The sequence below is a fragment of the Furipterus horrens genome, unplaced genomic scaffold, assembly GCF_987537825.1.
Source record: "Furipterus horrens unplaced genomic scaffold, mFurHor1.1.pri manual_scaffold_6, whole genome shotgun sequence".
NCBI classification, from domain to species: Eukaryota; Metazoa; Chordata; class Mammalia; order Chiroptera; family Furipteridae; genus Furipterus; species Furipterus horrens.
The window spans coordinates 64009130-64026752 of NW_028327176.1; positions in this window are offsets into that span (position 1 = coordinate 64009130).

Genomic DNA, 17623 nt, shown 5'->3' on the forward strand with positions numbered 1-17623 from the left:
TCTGTTAGGTTGGCTATCTCCTTGTCGCTTAGTTCTCCCACTGGAACCTTAATCCATTTCCCCTTTTGGGCCATACTTCTCTGTCTCCTCATTCTGATAGGCTCCTGTGTTTGTTTGCCTCCGCATCCCAGGTAGAACTGCTGCTGCTTTTACAATGTAAGGGGTAGAACCTTAGGGATTCATCAGTACAGGGTGACCTGTTTCACCATGTTGTGATGCTGTATGTGGGGGAGGGGTCTGAGAGGGAACAATGTCACCTGCCCAGCACTTGCCCCTTTTCCAGGCACCTCTTCCACTTTCACTCATTACTGGCACCCCTCTATCTGCTGCCCTGGCTGTCGTTCCCAGAGTGGGTGGGTCTGCAGACGTTCTAGGACTGTGGGGGCCCTTTAAACAAGCGGACTCTGCTGACACCAGCAGTTTCTGCCTCCACCCCAAACCCCACTGGTCTGCACAGTCAGAAGCAATGAGACTTGATTTTCCCTAGTATTGGGATCACGAGCTGCGAAAAGGAGCTGGGAACGTTCCCCAGGTGTCCCTCCGGACTTTTTAAAACATGTGACTGTGCTTTCCAGCATCCTGCCCCTGCTGTCGCCACTGCTGCTGCTGTGGCTGCCACCACAGTGCGCCCTCTCCACCCTGGCTCCATCCCTCCTACCTGTCTGGATGAGTATTTCTTCTTTATATCTTTGTTTGCTGGACTTCTATGCACTTTGGTCTTCTGGAAATATCTTTGTTTGCTGGACTTCCATGCACTTTGGTCTTCTGGAATTTTGGGTTGTTTCTAGTTTTGAGGTAGTTGTATTTCTTCTTAGTTGTGGAGGGAGATGCAGTGCGTCTGTCTATGTCTCCATCTTGGCTGGAAGTCCCAGGGAGAGGCTCCCAACAAGCTCTCCTATGGCATACATTTGCACATAGTCATCCTGCTATGTCTACAGACTTATCATTTTATTCCTCACAGTTATCTAGAAATCTCTCAGCTTCATAAACATAATACTGAAACAGGAATTGAGTTGAACAAATATCAGCATATGTATTACTTTCCTGAGTTAATATCCCAACTCTTCTAATAAATCATATTTTGGTTGCTGCATTTGCTATACAAGATGATATTTCTACTTCTCATGGGCTGTATGTTTGCAGATATTATATTTGGGTAATTAAGGAAAAAGGTATCCAAAATATGTACTGTTTTACTTTATTTAAAGTATCAATATTAGGTGCGCTCTCCCTCTCAGGAGCATGCCTGCGCCTTTCCCTTCTCCCTCTTCCCCCCACAGGCATGTTACCTTTCTCTCTCCTAAGCTTCAAGGGCTCTTCTAATGCCTCTGTAAGTTGTTTTCTAAGCTTACACAGCTGGGTCACCTCTACTACCTCTATAACTTTATAAATACATTTTTTCTTATAATTTGAAAATAAATAAATAAAATAAAATATGAATATGTAATTAACAGAGACAGAACTCTGATTAAACCTGAGAGTAGATAATAAAGTATACCACACTGGAATTTGTGACTAAATGGATTAGCAGACATTAAGAGAGATATATATTTAGAATAACAACACATTTGGGACTAGGACTACTGTGTATTTGATGATACCATTCATTGAGGTAAAAAATATACAGGTAGAAACAAATTTATGAAATGCATTAAGAACAATACTGAGTTCAGTTTTGAGAATGCTGGTTTTTAATGATTTTAGAATATTGAAATGGTGATGTGTAACTTACAGTTGCATGAAACATAGGTAGATTGAATTTTAAAACTGGGCTAAAAACAATTACTTTGTCTATGAGAATAAAATTAAAAACCTTTGTCATTAAAAAATGTAATCTGCAAAATTGTAGAGATTGAAGAGCGAAGACAAGAAGAGACTCTTAAACAAAATTTTAAGAGATTGGCTCTCCCCAAAGAATATTGAAAATAAATGACAAGAATTCAGCCACAAATAGGAAATGATGACAAATTAGAGTAGATTGCAATATTTAAGGTTACATTTAGTTTCACAATACAGAAAACATTAAAATAGCACTGGCTTTAACAGTCTAAGTTTATTAATTATATAAAGAATTCTGAAATTCAGATAGTAACCAGATAACATAAAAATGTTTTCTGAATGCCTATTTCTTAGTTAAAATGAGAAACTCCTTATGTTCAAGGTATCTAGGCAAAAAATAAAAAAAGTAAATAAATAAAAGAATAGGTTGGTAGGCTTACTCTCTATCAAGTACTCTGATAAATCTTTAATGTTTGTGAGCTTCAACTTTATTGAATAAATGTCAAAAAACTTTAAAAGCCCTGTACTTAGTAGAGCACAAAATATTATTAAAATGTGACTCATTGATTTTTGAGAAAACTCAAGGCCCAATTCTAACATTTTACCATAATTATTATATATCTTGACTTGACAAATATATTATTCTTTAGCTAGAATAAATTCTCCTTTTCAACCATCTAGTAACCACTACTCATTCTTTCAAGGGCAACTAAAATGCCACCTTTTCTATGAGACATTTGCAGAGCTTACTTTCTATGTGTGAACACTTATTTTTATTTCTCCATTTCTTGGTCCTTGCTAACCCTTCAGTCTTCTTTAGATCATAGATGCCATAAGATAGCAACATGACTGTCAAGCTGCCTTTGCTCCAAGAAATCACCCAGAGAACAGTTTAAGATTTTACACCAGGTTTATTGAAGGAAAGGACAGAAAGGGATTAGAGGTAAGATAAAACTCCTGACCAACTCAAGGGAAGGAGAAGGAGACTCCCAGTACACCTTGGAGGCTTATAGAAGTCCCCTGCTTATGCACCTGAAGGTGCCATCTTCACAACTTTCCAAACATACATTTCAGTTAGGGTGAGTTTACCCATCAACACATTCAGCAGGTTATTTACATCTCCCTGCTTTCTCCCACCAGGCCAGTCAATTTATAATGATAGGCCCATCAACATTTCTTCTGGGAATGAACAAAGTTCATTTTCATTTCTTATGGTCCAGGTTAATATACATATGGTTCATTTGCATATGTCAAAAGTCCAGGTGGGCAGTTCTGCTGTCGCCATGTTCTGACAGTGACTTTATGTATCATTGTCATTCCAAATGTCTATTAACAAATGCCAGTGTTGTCTAAGAGATTTCAGATTCAGTGTTACATCTCTCACTAACACAGGTAAGTTACTTCTCCCAATTTTTACGCTCACCTAAAAATTTGGTGTCTTCCCATTGCATTTAACTCTTACATGTTATAGTTGGCTCATGTTTCTATAGGTCTGAACAGTTAGCCAGTTAAGACTGAGGTAATGATTTCTCTGAAACTAAAGAGAGCATCATACATGCACAGATTAAATGATGCCTATTCAATGCTAACACTTAAAACAGAAAAATAAAAAGATGAAGACAGAGGGTTTAACTTCATTTTAAATTTTTTGAAAAGAAAAGAGCTGTGAATATGAGGCTTATGTAACTCCAATAAAAAAACAACAGGCCTGAAATTAATAGGTGTTGTTTGAGCTGCACCACATGTGAAAATACCACAAAAAAAATAAAAAGAAATTCTGGGAAGCATTGAGACCTTTCTTATAAACTGTAAACCCCATTCTCACTGTGAAGCGTTAAGTCACCATCAGCAAAATAACAATTATCTCTTGTTGATTGTTTTCACATATATTAGAAATGACAGACATGCCTCCTAGTCATCTAGGACAGCAACGTGGCATCTTATTGTAGAAGAGTGAAAGGGCATCTTGAGCTTGAAGACAAAGAGAAACATTCTACATAAAAGAGAGAGGTAAAAAAATTTAAACAAAATAATACTACAATTTTCAAGTCTAATACATTGCATTTTATAAGCAAATTAACTTCTATTTTAAAAAATATTTTTTTGAAAAAGACAGATATTGAAGTATAGAACATGTAAAGGAGATGGAGACATTAGTTTCTTCCCAAGCACACATGAACTAATGAGAGAAATGGATAAATCAATATATAATACAAAAATGTCATAGAGGCAAAATAGGGTGCTTTCTGAACCTAGAAGAGAGAAATCTAACTAAGTTTAGGACTGTGGGAGAATTTTCTCAGATGATAATATGAGTATATGAGATGCATCACATAAGAGACAAGAAAATGGCAGGAAATTCAGATTTATTAAAAATAATAACTACAGAACACAACAACAGCAACATTTTATGTAACATAGCTAAAGAAGTCCTAAGAAGAAAATTCATAGCATTATAGCCCTATTTCAAGAACAAGAAAAATTTCAACTAAACAACCTAACTTTACACTTAAAGGACTTGAAAAATGACACCAAACAAAACCTCAAGTGACTGGGAAGGAGGAAATAATAAAGATCAGATCATAAATAAAAAATAGAGTCAAAAACACAAAAGATTAATAAAATCAAGGACTAATTCTTTGAAAAGATAAACAAGATTGACAAAACTTTTATCAGTCTCATCGTGTAAAGAGAGTGCTCAAATGAATATAATCAGAAGTGAAAGAGAAGTAATAACTGACACCAAATAAATAAAAAGAATTGTAAGAAAATATTACAAACAAATCTCAAAAAAACTAGGCAATCTGGATGAAATGGATACATTACTAATAACTTAAAGTCTTCCAATACTGAATCAGAATCAGGCAATTTAAATAGACAAATTTCAACTAATGAAATTGAGGCAGTAATCAAAAACTCCCAGCAAACAAGTCCTGGAACAAATGGCTTTACAGGTGAATTTTAACAAATATTCAAAGAACTAATGCCTATATTTTTCAAATTATTTTTTTTAATTTAAGAGATGGGAAGAATACCAAGCTCATTTTATGAGGCCAGCATTAACCTAATTCCAAAACAAATAAAAACACTACAAAGAAAATATATATATAGGCCAATATCTCTGATGAACACAGATGCTAAAATCCAAGATATTAGCAAACTGGATCCAGCAATACATTAAAGAGATCATACACCATGATCAACTGGGTTTAGTTGCAAGGATGCAAGGTTGGTACAACACTTGCAAATCAATGAACATGATACACCACATAAACAAAATGAAAAATTAAAAAGCACATGATCATGTTAATAGATGCAGAAAAGGCATTTGATAATATCTAGCATCCATTTATGATAAAAATTCTCAGAAAAGTTGAAATAGAAGAAATATACCTCAGTGTAAAAAAGACCATATATGACAAACCAATATTCAGTGAACAAAAAAATTAAGCATTTCCCTTAAGATCAGTAACAAGGCAGGGATGTCTGCATCTGCACTTATATTCAATATAGTACTGGAAGTCCTAGCCACAGCAATAACAGAAGAAGAAAAAATAAAAGGCATCAAAATTAGAAAGGAAGTAAAACTGAATTAATTGAAAATGACATATACTGCATATAGAGAACTCTAAAAACTCCATAAAAAATTACTAGAGCTGATCATTGAATTTAGTAAAGTACCATGATACAAAATAAACATCCAAATATCAATTGCATTTTTATACATCAATAATAAAATATCAAAAGAAAAATTAAGAAAACAATCCTACTTACAATTGCTTCAAAAAGAATAAAATACCTAGGAATACATTTAACTGGAGATGTGCAAGATCTATACTCAAAAAATTAAAGGACACTTAAGAAAAAAAATAAAGATTAAAAAGAGGGAGCATATACCATGCTCATAGACAAGAAAAATGAACATCTTTAAAATGTTTATACTACTCAAAGAAACCTATATAATTAACCCAATTATAGTCAAGATATCAATGGGATATTTCAGAGAACTAGAACAAATATTCCAAAAATTTATATGGAACCATACCATAAAAGATCCTGAAAAGCCACAGCATCTTTTTTGCTTGTTTGTTTTCCCCTTTCTTTTTTTTAAGTATATATTATTGATTATATTGTTATAATACTTTCAGTTTTTTCCCCTTTGCTCCCCTCTGCTGAGCACCACCCCTCCCCTAGAAATCCCCCCCCCCCGGCCAAGTCCATGCCCATGGGTCGTACATACAAGTTCTCTGGCTTCACACTTTCCTATATTATTCTTTTTAAAAAAAATTAATTAATTAATTATTTTAACAATAAAAAATAACAATCCCCCTCTCATAGACTTAAGACCCTTTATAATCTTATAAAGGACAATTGGAGAAGGTCTCGTGCTCCTCTAGCTGCTTCAAGCTGGACATGGTTGTCATCCTACCTACCCTTGGGTCCAGAAATTCCTAATAAGAATGGGGGTGTGGAGGGGAGGGTGGCCTTCCCACATGGGGAAGGATCTTGTAGACTCCAGGTCAGTTGGCTATCCCCAGACAATGGCGTGCTTGGTTTAACAGGCTGGCATCCTTGTTGTATTCTGGGGGCAACAGGGTTAAAAGACATCATTCAATCCATAACCACTAGATGACCAAAGACAGGGATTAATTTTTCAATGTCCCACATTAGGGGAAAAAAAAAAAAAAAAGGGCTTCTTTGGAGGAAGGTGTACCAGGCACGTCTCACTTGTCCAAAACCCTTTTGCCCATTATACTTAGTTTGGGCTGAGGGAAATATTTTAGGTTTTCCCCTTCTCAGACCTTTGGGCCCTTTCTGTCCAAACCATTAGGATAGAAAAGAGAAACCAGTTTTAATGTGAAGCCCACAGACCACCCCATTCTTCACCAACCCAGACACTTAGTTCAGCCAAACCATTGAGTCTCAGGAGGAAGCACTGCAGACAGGATTAAGTGAGGCCTATATGTACAGACAATCACTCAGGTAATGGGATCATAGGCTTATGCCCTTTGAAAACAGAAAACATATGCTAATTTATGCAACATAACCCACAAACAAGTCTCTAAATCTGTAGGACTGTCTTATTGGAAAGATATCCGGTTGCAAGGCATTTGGCATTCTTCTTGCCTGTAAATTTAGCATCTTTGAGGATGCCACAGACATGTTTTAACTTTCAAATGAAAACAAACTTTGAATGAAAAGAAACTTTAAAGACGGTTAGTTGTACTACTTTATAGTCTACCACTGAGCATTGTGATTTTCCTTGAGTCACAATTTTTCTCCTTATTTGTAGTATTCTTTAATTGCATCAATATATTTCATATAGCTTTTAGTACAGTGTTTACACACAATAAGGAAGCCATAAATATTAGAGCTATTATTGGCCTTTAAAATAGTCATTGTTCTCATTATGATGATGAAAGTAAACAGCCATTTGGTACATAATTTATATTATACTTTGAGATACATTTTATGAGTTCTCTCTGTATCAGACACATGTGTACAAATGACAGTTCAATAATTTATTCAATAACACATGGTTCCACATATAAAATATTTAATTATGTAAAATATTGCTAGAGTATTCAGAATTTCCTTTTATTTTATTTGGAAATAATTTTTCAATTGTTTGCTTACATAACAAGTTTCAGCCAAGCATTTCTTTCAGCTCTAAGACACTATCTCACCATGTGTATGCCTGGGAATTTTTATATTTTATTTTTTTAATTCACTTATTCAACAATTGTTATTGGAAACCCATTGAGGCAAGGACTCTGGAGTCCCTTTGAGAAAAAGTAAAAATAGAGCCTGGCATGGTTCTGTGTGTTCTAGGGCAAATTAGATCACCTCTCTGAGCTGCAGCATTTTTTAGCTGAAAAGTGGAGATAATTCTACTCCTCCAGGTTGCTGGGAAAATGGCATGTGGTGCATATCAAATATCTGCATAGTGCCTGGCAGGAGCTGGATACTTCTTACCATTTGGTAAGCTGATGATTGTGCTATGTAATGGGTGGGGTTCAAGTATGAAGAAAACAGAAGCCTGCTCTCAGGGTCTCACAGTCTAGTAGGGTGGGGAGAGATGGGATGTGTAAGAAAGGAAATAATGATTCCCAAACCAGTAGAAAATTATTAGTAACAAAGGGAAAATGTAATTAGAGGGTCTCTGAGCCAGAGTTAACAGTATTAGCATATTTACAAATTAGAAAAGGGGTATCCTGCAGCTCGGCACAAATGCTTCTAAAAACAAAGGCTACCTGAGATCAAAAGTGTCAGATCATGTACTCCTGGACTTTGGTATAGGCTAATCAACCTGGCCCTGGATTTAGCAGTTCCCAAAAGATATGTTGATGGACTTAGCCATTCCCAAAGGATATGTTGATGGACTGAACCAGTTTCCAGAGGAAATGGTAATAGACCTAGCCTGATATGTTAACTAAGCTGGTGTGGGAGGGGGAAAGCAATGAGATGTAAATGACCTACTAAATATGTTATTAAGCAAACTCCCCCTTATCAAAAGGTGTATAAAAAAAGGGTGCCTGCAGAAGTGCCAGTGGTGATTCCTATGGGCCCATGAGAAGTGGGAGCCACCTTTCCCCAGCTTCCCTAACTCCTACGGGCCCACGAGGAGGACCGGGAGCTACCCTTTCCTCCCCACCGCCGATTCCCTTGCTCCTATGGGCCGTTGAGTCAGTCTGGGAATTGCCTCTCCCCTTAACTCTCTTCCCCCTTCCTTTGCTCCCTCAATAAACCAGTTATCTGCTCCCACAGCAGTCTCTGGGCAATTTCTCAGAGCAGGGCTGCCCTGACGTTTTGGCGCTGAAACTGGGAGGGGCTTTGAAAGCGGTTACCATCAACTTGCAGGCAGGGGAGCGGTGGGCTGCAGCAGCACGTCCCAGGTTTGCACTCTCCCTGACCTGCTTGTCGGAACCCTCTCACCCCCTTCTCTCCCACCCTGCTCAAGAGATCTGCCCACCTTGTTACAGAGTGGGGGTCTCCAAAAATTCCCAGAGCCTGCAGGTTGGGGGATGGGGAAAGGAAACAGCTTTTAAGATACCTTCACATGCCTGTGGCTAGTGGCTAGTGTCTTTGTTACACAAATGGCTTTGATACTTCCAAGGCCCCAAGAAGATGGGAGTGGTTTTGGATCATAGAATGGTACAGAAAGAGCACACACAACCTGTGTAAGGTTCTGTGAATGGTCAACACTGGTTACCATGCCCACTGCGTCATAGGATGCAGTCAGGAATATAAAAATAAGTGGCAGACATTTTAGGAAGAGAACACCATGTGGCTTTGAAAGGAAAGGGAGAACTCCATGTAGTTTACAAGGAAGCTGGGAACTCCACGAGGTTCTGCATTAAGAGCTGGAGGGTACCACAACACAGGCAAAACCTCCCCAATCAGGATGAATGATTGGGAGCTACCGGTAAAGCTGAACTGTGTCTGGAAAGTAGGAAAAAGGTATCTCTGACTTTTCTAGAACTAGCCTGGTTTGGTAGGGGGAGGCAGAGCTATGTGTTTGTGGGTGTTTTAAAGAAAATAAACCTTAATGGCAAAAATTTGTAAATAACCCAAATCTATATAATCATTAAATAAATAATTCTTTTTCTTTTCACTAAACTCTGGTATTGAATTATGCTTCTGGTGGTGGGCAATCGGGCCCCTAACAACTGAACAGCCCGTGGGTTCTGTTTCAATCCGGACAGCCCATGGGTTCTGTTACAATCTGACAACCTCCACCTCCAGACACTTTGCGGTGGCCTGCCCTCCATACACACTGGACACTAACTAGTCAAGTTTTGTCTCATTAGGTGAGTCTCTCGTCAGGTTGACCTTATCATTTCTGAGCCTACTGTGGCTCTGCTTGAAAGTCCTAGGCCTAGGTTGGTCTTCCTTGGGGCCTCGCACCTCACCTTGTTAGACTTCCACCAGCAGTTGGGGACGCCCACCCCATTGGCAAGTTTATTTCGGGCCTTTTTGCCCTGGAGCCTTTGAGCTCGATTGGACTTCCAGAGGTGGCTGGGGATGCCCTCCCCCTGGACAGTTTGCTCGAGGACTTTGTGTCTTGTAGAATCAGCAGCTTAAGTGGGGACACCCCTTAACCCTCCTGATTCATTCTATCTCAGGCTCACCCTCTGGGTCATTACTCTCAGCGCCATGGGAGCACATCAATCCCTACCTCCGAAGGACTCCCCTTTGGGTTGTCTCTACCAGAACCTCCAGACCCTTCAAATAGGGTCCCAGGTAAAACTAAAAAAACTAATTTCTCTCTCCACTGTTATCTGGCCTCAATATCCTCTTAATAACAAATGTTGTTGGCCAGAACATGGAACATTTGATGCTCAGATTCTTACTAATCTCAACAATTATCTCAGGCATAATGGCAAGTGGTCCGAAGTTCCATACACGGAGCCTTTTTTTATTCTTCGCAGCAGACCATCCCTTTGCTCCTCTTGCTCCCCGCTCCAACTTATTCTTCTTCAACTAACCTCCACCTGCATCTCCTCTGCGTCAACAAACTCCCCTGACGACCCCCCCCCATCCTTGTCTTTTACAGAAGCAGACCCCTCGGACCTTGGACACCCTTACCTTCCCCCATATGCCTCTTCCCAGTCAACAACTCCCTCCACTCCTTCTCCCTCAGTAAACCCTTCTCCCTCAGTAAACCCTTCTCCCTCCTCCCCCGCCCCTCCTGACTCTCCAACAAAAGACAAATCATTGCTGCTCCTGGACTCCACCCCTCTCATTTCACCTCCCTGCACCCATTCTCGGGCTGCCCTCATGCTGTCATTCCCCCCACCATCCTCAGGCCTATACCCGCTTCGCAAAGTGGCAGGAGCCAAGGGCATTGTCCGGTTACATGTCCCCTTTCCCATCACAGATTTAGCCCAAATTGAGCACTGTTAAGGTCTTATACCACAGATCCTACCCACTTTTGTAAGGAGTTTCAATATATGTCTCAGACATATTCTTTAACATATCAAGATGTCTATGTCATCCTAACCTCCTCCACCACCCCGGAGGAAAAGGACCATATTCTGTCTTATCGCCTCTGTATTTGCAGACAGTCTACATGTCTGGGACCCTGACAGAAATCCAACTGGACCTTCTGCAATTCCAGCAGTGTATCCTCACTGGAACTATCAGTCAGGGTCCCCTGATTTGGCTAAGGTGTCTCATTTTCTCACATGCTTAACTGAAGGCATGCATAGGGCTGCCTTTAAGGCTATCAATTATGACAAAATCCTAGAAATTATGCGGGAGGCCTCTGAAAACTCAGCCTCATTCATGAGCCACCTTACAGAGGCCATTCTCAAATACACCAATCTAAGCACCAACTCGGAAGAAGGCAAGCTCTATCTTAATACCCATTTTATTAAACACTCCACTCCCGATATTAGAAAAAAGTTACAGAAGCTGGAGGATGGCCCCAAAACTCCCCAAAGGAATCGAATTCAAATTGCCTTCTGAGTCTATAATAACAGAGAAGAGGAGGAAAAAAAACAAAAATTAAAAAGAAACCACAAAAATACCTTATGTTAGCTACCACCATTAATGGACAGCCCATGCAAAGTCGGGAAAACAAAGGCTTGCCTAAGTCTCCTCCAGGACCATGCATCAAGTGTAAACAAGCAGGACATTGGGCACAGCAATGCTCTCAACTGCAGCCCCCACCAGGCCCATGTCCATCCTATGGACAGAAGGGACATTGGAGGGTCGACTGTCCTCTGGCTTCTAACCAGGGGGCCAATAGGCCACTTCAGTCCCATCCAGCTCAACCTGAAAGAGAACCTGAAAGGGATGAAGACTTTATCATCCCCAATCTGTTGGGGCTTGCCACTGATGATTGACAGTGCCTGGGCTCAGGGTCCCCATCTCTAACCATCTTGACAGCTGAACCCAGGGTAATCATGGCGGTGGCAGATACGTTGGTCTCCTTTCTTGTAGACACGGAGGCGACCTATTCCGTCCCTATTGAATATGCGGATATTTTACACCCATCCCCCATCTATGTTATTGGAGTTAACAGGGTTCGTACTAAAACTCTAGCTACCAAATCTCTCACATGTACATTAGGATCCTTAACCTTTACGCATTCTTTCATAGTTATGCCAGAATGCCCAGTCTCCCTCTTGGGGAGAGACATCCTAACCAAACTAGGGGCATCCCTGTCTCTTAATCTAAACAGAAGGGCTAAGGCAAATTCCATTTTCCTTTAGGCTTTAGTGCAAGAAACTTCCCAGAAAAATACCCCTCATCAGTTAAGCCATTATAGTGTAAATGCTAACCCCCTTGTTTGGGATACTGGAAACCCAGCAGTAGCCAAACACCACCAGCCAGTATGGGTCACCCTCAAGCCTGGGGCTTCATTCCCAAGTTGGTCTCAATATTCTCTCAGCGCTCAAGCTATGTGGGGTCTATAGCAGGTCATTCACCATCTGGTCAAAGCCGGACTCCTCCGACTGGCAAGCTCCCTGCCAATACTCCCATCCTAGCTGTTAAAAAACCCAATGGATCTTTCCACCTAGTCCAGGATCTTATGGCAGTCAATAAAGTTATTATCCCAATTACTCCCATTGTCCCAAACCCATACAACTTACTCAATTCTATCCCTCCCAACACAACATTCTTCACTGTCCTAGACCTTAAAGATGCCTTTTTCAATATCCCTCTCAGCTCTGACTCCAAGGACCTCTTTGCTTTTACTTGGACAGATCCAGATACCCAAAAAGTTCAACAACTTACCTGGACTGTCCTGCCACAAGACTTTCAGGATAGCCCCCACTTGTTTGGACAGGCATTAGCACAGGATTTAGCACAAATTGACCTAGCTCCCAGTCATCTCATTCAATATGTAGATGATCTGTTGCTGTGTAGCCCTTCAGAAAAAGACTCTAATTTGCACACGGCCCTCCTTCTCAACCTTTTGGCTGACAAGGGATACCAGGTCTCTCTCCACAAAGGGCAATTTACCCAACAACAAGTCACTTATCTAGGACTAACCTCAACACCTAATTCAAAAGGCGTAATGCATGAAAGGACACTTATAGAAACCCTCTAGTTTCCAGCCACCAAGGTGGACCTCCTCTCTCTCCTAGGGTTGGCCAATTTTTTCTGAACTTGGATCCCTGCTTTCAGGGCTATAGCCAAACAACAGGCACCCTTATGGACCCCTGGGTCTTTTCTCTAACCTTAATTTTTTTTTTTTTACAGATTGCAACAGGCCCTAATCTCGGCACCTGCATTGGCTCTTCCACCTCCTGAAAAATCATTCTATCTTTATGTTGACTCTAATCATGGTTTTGCCCTAGGTGTCCTCACCCAACATATGGAGTCCCAAGTACAGGCTATTGCTTATCTCTCCAAGCCACTAGATCCCTCCTTGCTTGGTTGGCCGACCTGCTTACGAGTCCTTGCGGCAGCCGCTTTGCTGGTTCAGGATGCTCTTAAGTTAATTCCTTTTGCAGTAATCCATGTCATGGCCTCTCACTCTCTCAAAAATCTACTCACACACCAAGAAGTGGCAGCAGCCTCACCCTCCCGCATTCAATTTCTGCATGCCAATCTTTTAGAAAATCCCAACATTCATTTAGAACATGGTAGTGCTATCAACCCAGCCAAGTTTCTCCACCTAGCACAGACCTCTTTGACAGCCACGTCCTTGCATGACTGCATGGAAATTGTAGACTCTTTTCTCATCCTCTTCCCCAACCTCCAAGACTTCCCTTTGTCTGGGCCTGTACCTACCTGGTACATCGATGGAAGCTCCCTAAAGGCCCTGGAACATGGGGCAGGATATGCTATTGTGAGCCTTAATGAAGTAATAGAGTCAGGGCCTTTACCTCCTGCGACTACCGCCCAACAGGCTGAGCTCATTGCCCTAACCAGGGCTCTCCATAGAGCTGCAGGAACAGAAATCAACATTTATACTGATTCTAAATATGCTTTCCATATTTTGCATTTCCATACTCCAATTTGAAAAGAATGGGGATATATCACAGCTAAGCAATCTTTAATAGTCAACAAAAAGCTAATCCTAAAACTTACAAGCTGCTCAATTGCCAAAAAGGGCCGCTATCATCCACTGCCGAGGACATCAACATGACAATACCCATGTAGCTCAAGGCAATGCTAAAGCTGACTATGAAGCCTGGTTACAGGCTCAATAGGCAGCTGCTAAACTCTGTTTTCTCTTGCCAGACAACCCACCCTCATACAGACCAGGAGCACCAGGACTATGCCCAGCTGGGAGCCACCCTTCACAATGGATGGTTTGCCCTCAATGGCTGTATCATAATGCCCCAGGATCACGAAAAAAACATCCTACATACGTTACACCAACAGATCCACTTGGGACCTAAGGCTCTCACTAATCTGTTGGCACCCATCCTACATAACACCTGACTTCTTAGCACCCTCACCAGAATCACTCGTCAATGCTTGGTTTGCCAAAGGGAAAAAGCTCAAGGGCAAGTTAGACTTCCACCATCCCCTACTCACTAGGCCAGGGGACAGATTCCAGGACAAGATTGGCAAATCAACTTTACCCACATCCACCGGTTAAAAACGTCAAATATCTACTAGTGTTGGAGGATACCTTTTCAAGTTGGGTGGAAGCTTTTCCCACCATATTGGAAAGAGCAAATGAGGTTGTTTGCGTTTTACTAACAGAAATTATTCCTAGGTTTGAACTGCCTCAATCCCTATAATCTGATAACAGTCCAGCCTTTTTTTACTAAAATTACTTCACAGGCCAGCACAACTTTGGGCATTACCTGGAAACTACATGTTCCCTACCGGCCTCAGCCCTCAGGAAAGGTAAAACGCATGAATGGGCTTCTTAAAAGCCACTTAACATGGCTTGATTTACAGGTCCAGGAACCCTGGCCCCACCTGCTACCCGTGGCTCTCCTCCACATTCGAGCCACCCCTTGTGAACCCCACTTAGCTCCTTTGAACTCATGTATGGCAGACAGACCTAATATTCTAGGAAATTTACTAAATATCCCATTCCCCTAGGAGATTATCTCCCTGCTCTCACAGCCACATGACAGGTTCTGTGAAAACACATTGACTACACCCTTCCCAAACCCCAAGAAGGTCACGTTCTGGGACCTGTAAATCCTGGGGACTGGGTTTATTTCAGGTGGCTCACTCACAAACTGCTCACACCCTGCTGGGAAGGTCCCTACTTAGTCCTACTAACTACACCCATGGCAGCCAAACTCATGGGTCAGGTAGCCTGGATGCATCTTTCTCGCCTTAAACAGGCTCATCTTGGTACTGACCTCCCTGAAGACACCACCGAGGACACTGGAACTCCTGACTACAAGTGTACTCCCTTGAGACCACTTCACCTGACCATCTCCCCAAGACATAAGGAGCCTAACCCCTCATAAATCTGCATTTGAATGTTTGCTGTTTAAGTCTTACAGAAAATTTAATTGGTAATCTCTTATTTTTTTAAGTTACAATGTATACCCTCCTTTTATTCCTCCCCCTTCTCACTGTTCTCTTATCTACCTACTTAACCCCTACTCCTGATCCCTTAAGACTACGCTACACCCTACTTTCAGCTTATTGAAATTTACAGGCTAACAATTATTCTAACTCTCAGTGTTGGATTTGCATGACCCTAAACCCACAGGCACACTCAGCTGTTCCTATACCAGCCACAGTGTGGGGATCTATTAATCTCTCTCTTTTTTCCAACAACTCATGGCAACCCGACATCATCTGGTCCCCTGCCCTCCAGAGATCAGAGGCCTTAGCCAACCAATATTTGAAAAACCACTCAACTTATACTTCTAAGTCTTTATTTATTGCAGGACCAGTCTTCACCGGCATCTCTATCCCCCAAGGCCAGCAAGTACCTATTTGTGTTTCTCATAGTAAACATTCAGGATCTTCTAACGTGGTAGGCCACCTACTAGCTCTTCTATGCAACCTCGCCATCAATATAATATGTCAGGAGCAACACTAGAATCACCCAGCCTCTCATCTAAACTAGCGTTGAAATTTACATACCCTCTCCAGTTCACCACCCTTCACCTACTAAGACCCGGTGGGATTTCCAAGCATGCCTCCTGTCCTGGAAGCCCCTCTCCCTTACTATTCCCCTTTGGCACCTCCAATCCCGGCTCCTCTGTGAGTGCCAGATGCCACCAGTGGCCTAATCTTACTCTCAACCTACAAGGTCCTTTTATAACAAATTCCACAGTACCTGACCCCTTCCAGGGAATGACTTTGGCAGAGACTATCTCAGTCTGGGAAAAGAAAACTCAGACAGCACCTTTAGGAGGTACCTGGAACATATACAGGGCACTGAATACAGGCGCATCTCCTACAACTCTCAGACTTGCCTACTGTCTTCATCTTCAGGTATGCTACCGACATTCTGGTGTTTTCTTTCTGTGCGGATCACAAGCCTACCTCTGTCTACCTACCAATTGGACAGGGACCTGCACAATAGCCTTCCTAGCCCCTCCCCTACAGGTGATGTCACTTGACTCAGAAATTCCTACTCCCCTTTCTACAACAATGAGAGCAAAATGAGCTCCAATACTAATCCCCATTCTGGTAGCCCTTGGAGTTACTACTGGAGTAGCAACAGGGGCAGTAGGGCTGGAAAGTTCCCTCAAATATTATCAGGAGTTATTCCTAGAGCTTGAACAAAGCCTAGGGGATACAGCGCTGGTTATTTCTAAACTTGAAAATCAGGTCAACTCCCTAGCTGGAGTTGTTCTTCAGAACAGAAGGGCTTTAGACCTCCTTACTGCCCACAAAGGGGATACCTGTGCTTTTTTGGGGGGAAACTGCTGTTTATTTATTTGTTTGCTTGTTTTGTTTATTTACTTATTTTTTAGAGAGAGGAGAGAGGAGAAAGAAGGGGAGAGAAACATCACTGTGTGGTTGCCTCTCACTTGCGCCCCCAACTGGGGATCTGACGTGCAACCGAGTAATGTGCTCTGACTGGGAATCGAACAAGTGACAGTTGGCTCAAAGGCTGACGCTTAATCCACTGAGCCACAGCAGCCAGGAAAACTGCTGTTTTTATGTTAACCAATCTGGAATAGTACAGGACATGGTTAAGAGGCTAGTGTACCAAGCTGCCCAATTAAAGGATAAGGTGACAAGCTCTTCGGACTCATGGTTTGAATTCACTGTCCCTCTGAAGTCCGTTCTTCTACTCCTCCTTACACCTTTGCTAACACTACTTTTAGCTCTCATGCTAGGACCCTGCCTCCTGTGACTCCTTGTTAACTTCATCAAAAAAACCTTCAATACAGCTACAGCACAGACAGCTCACGCTCTCATGTTCCTGTCTACTTCTTAGTACCAACCCCTACCAGCACAAAAAAACACCGGAAATATAAACATGGAGGGTAATGTACAATCTAACTACTCCCATATGTCAGCAGGAAGTAGTCAGAAAGACAGTGATGACCTTTTTCCCTTAAACCCTCCATCCATGACCCTTGACTTCAGTATCACTCTTTTATTACAAACAAAGACTAGAAATGTCAGATCATGTACACTGGGACTTTGGTATATGCTAATCAACCTGGCCCTGGACTTAGCAGTTCCCAAAAGATATGTTGATGGACTGAACCAGTTTCCAGAGGAAATGGTAATAGACCTAGCCTGATATGTTAAGTAAGCTGGTGTGGGAGGGGGAAAGCAATGAGATGTAAATGACCTACTGAATACGTTAATAAGCAAACTACTCCTTACCAAAAGGTGTATAAAAAAAGGCGCCTGCAGAAGTGCTGGTAGCAATTCCTATGGGCCCTCGAGGAGGACTGGGAGCCACCTTTCCCCACCTTCAGGGCTCAGCTCCCAG